The sequence below is a fragment of the Triticum dicoccoides genome, chromosome 6B (assembly GCF_002162155.2).
Source record: "Triticum dicoccoides isolate Atlit2015 ecotype Zavitan chromosome 6B, WEW_v2.0, whole genome shotgun sequence".
In the NCBI taxonomy this organism is placed as follows: Eukaryota; Viridiplantae; Streptophyta; class Magnoliopsida; order Poales; family Poaceae; genus Triticum; species Triticum dicoccoides.
The window spans coordinates 579,047,392-579,050,859 of NC_041391.1; positions in this window are offsets into that span (position 1 = coordinate 579,047,392).

Below are 3,468 nucleotides of genomic sequence, written 5' to 3' on the forward strand. Positions count from 1 at the left end.
ACCTCCCCTCAGCCCCCCTCCTCCCCTTCTCCCCTCCTCACCGCTGCCAGGCAGCCGGCGGGCAAAGCCCGCGGGCGTCGGCGGCGGCAGGCGTTACGTCGTGCTGGCGAGGGGCGTGGCGGTAGGGTCGCGAGCTCGTGGCGGCGGCGTGGTGGGCTTCGCAGGCGTGCACGCGTCTTGGGCTGGGGCAGCGGCTGGGTCTGGCTCGGCCAGATCCGCGGCTCAGCGGCCTTTGACGGCGCGGGCCATCTCGCTGGCGGGTCGCGGTGCATCTGCTGCGGCTCGCGCGGCTGCCGGTGGCCGATGTGCAAGGCCCGGCGTGGCACCTCCTGTGGTCGTCTCTAGGACGGATTTGACCGTCTCGCCTCTTCTCCCTAGCCTGGTTGCCTCCGGCTCCATCTGTCGAGGCGCTGGCGGCTCCAACGATGGTGGGGGTCTGCTGGTGGTGGTGATTCGTTCCTTTGGCGGTCGTTGGGGGTGTCAGGTGGCAGGGCGGCGGCTCTGCGGTGGGAGCTGCGGTGTTCGTGAGCGGAGCTCGCAGCTCGGGTGCGGACTGGTGACCTTGGTCGCGTGGGCGGCAGGGTGGCTCGGGCTCGGCGACCCATGGTGATCGGAGATGGAGAGGTATATCGGGGTGAAATCCTTGTCTGACCACGGTCAGACCGACGGTGGCGGCGTCCGAGGGCGTCGTCCCCTTCCTGTAGGCTCCGTCATGGTCTCTCCTGATTCTCCGTGTTGCTCCGGATGAAAATCTTGATCTTTGGATCGGGTGGTGTCGGCGCTCCGGTGTCGTGCCCTTCTGAAGGCACTACCTTGGAGCTCGCGGTTCGTTGGCGGTCAGCTATGTTCTTCACGGTGGCTTGTTCTCGGTGGAGGGCTGCGTCATCTTCGTAGTGATGCTTGTTGTACATCCGTTGTCCGCTTCGAGTTGGCTTAGCTGATCTCCGGCACCTTTGTATCTTGCTCTGTGTGTGTTTGGGTGATGTGTTTGTATGGTTCGGTTGTATGAGGGTCATTGCTTTATATACAAAGCGGGGCGAAAGCCTTTTTCGGTAAGAGATTTTTATCAATACCAAGAACCCAGGCTTAGGCTTTTTTGGTTGAAAGAGGAGATTGCTGCAATTGAGAGATCATAAGGTATCCATCTTTGCCATGTAGTTTCTTATGATATGCTAGCTAGACATCCAATGATTTCTACTAGGCTTTCTTTGCTATACATATACTAGCAGCTAGTGAACTTTGTTAGACACTTGACTGTAACCTTAGTCCAATCAGTTGGCCTAAAGCTAGAACCTGGTCTGTTGGTAGCTATAATTAGAAATAGGATGCAGATATGGTACCACCAGCTTGCCAAGTGCCTAGCTACTTAATGATGTTATTTCTTTACTTTTTTTTCTCTATTGCTTTGATTATGATATGTTGTTATTCAAGTGAACTTGTAGCAATCTGCTTGACAAATGATTTACTCATCAGGGAAGTAACTTGTCGTAGCAGGAGTGTGTGCCTAATCTTGTTCTTAGTATTAGGTGCATAGGACTAGGTCATGTGATTGGGTTCATGTTAATTTGCACAATGCACCATCAGATTGCACATTTTCAAACATATTGGTTGGGTTCATATTAATTTGCACAATGCACCATCAGATTGCACATTTTCAAACATGTTGGTTGGGTTCCTGAACAGTCTTGTGGCAAGCAATGCAGTCTTAATTTTGTTATGCACAGTGCACACATCATATGTTGGTTCATACTGTTCCATGTCAATATGATTGTACTAAGAAATAGTGTAGTCAGACCTTGAACTGATTCTAGCTAACTTACTTCTTTTTGTATTTCAGCCAACATCAAGTTGTGGTACGCAATGTCCATGAGGAGTGGACAAAAACTTAAGTTGTACTAGTGACCGTCGCCTTGCAGCAACGCATATTGTTTGAAAGTGTCCCTGCCTTGACATGGCAACTTGATAATCCAGAACTTTTTAACCATGACCTTGAGACCGATATTTGAACCATGGTGAAGGGATGGATTAAGTTGTAATATTTTTTAATATTCTATAATTTACACGAATTCTGAAATTTTGTTATGTGCGTGTTGTTTTTGTGGTTGTTTTCCAAAATTATTTGTAGAATTCTTATCTATGAGATCTATTGTCTTATACCTAACAGTATGTGAGGGATTTCCCCCATGTATTCATTTGGGCACCTGGGGCAGGGGAACATCTCCCACGTGGTGGGAGGGGTCCCATGAGCACAGGGGTTTATTGCCCTGGTTTTTTTCAGCCCATCAACCAAACAAGCCCTCATGGATTTGGGTTCGTTGTTTTAACGTGTTAGCATAGTTCTAGGTCCTGTATATTTGAAGCCAGGTCCATTTATGGGTCAAGGAAAAAAGTGATTTCCTAGCTGATTTTCCTTCATAAATTGTGTAATGAAGAAATGTTGTCATGTATCTTTTGATTGCTGGAACACTATTGGAAGCGCTAGATGAAGATTTAGGAGTCATATGGTACCATAGAGCCACAGAACACTATTTGAACATGGTCATGGCAGTTGCTTGAAATCTATGTTAATGTTAAAGAAAGTATATTGCTCTCACAAGTAGGGGTGAGAACAGAGTGGAACGGGCTTCCGGTATGGCTGAATGGACGGCGGGCTTGGGCCACATGCATGTCACAATGAGACCGAGCAACATATGTTGCATCCTGGTGGAGAGCATAAATGTTCCCGCCAAAGTTCCCGCCACGGACATCAGATTTGTTGAGCTCATAAGGAAAAAACACCTAACCAAAGTACTATCGTGGAAAAAACGCTAACCAAAGTACATTTGGTTTAGCAATAGCTTTGCCATACATCCACTTTCATTTTCTTATGCGATGACAGACTGACAGGACGCTGACCCCAACAGTACCGTGAGAGAAGTAGTGAACTAACCCTCGCTCCAGCGATGGTGGCAAGGCTCGCCTTTGAAGGTGGTGAGCAGATCACCGGGCCGGAGAAATCTCCTCTGGAGTTGCTTTATTTGGAGCATCATCGTGTGGACACATGGCTCGGCTCTGGATTACCAAAAGCTTCCAAGCATATGCTAATTTTGAGGTGCCCGAAAAAATTGGAAGTGTCAGTTGATTTCTGAGACAAGCACAACCTTGAGTGCGAGATATGGAGGCAATGGCTGGCAGCAGGCCCCATGACAAGTGCGAGCCGTGAGCAAGCAGGATCAAGTTAGAGGCTTGACTGCTATGGTCGGAGGTTTTTGATGCTCTTGCACAGATGAAGAATAATAAGGCTCCCGGACCGGATGGCTTCCCGACTGAGTTCTATAAGAAGTGCTGGCACATTATTAAGGGGAATTTAATACCTATGTTCCATGATCTATTCTCTGGACAGCTTCAATTATTCCACTTGAATTTTGGGATTATCACACTACTTCCTAAGAAGACGGATGCGGTGAGAATTGAGCAATTCAGGCCGAT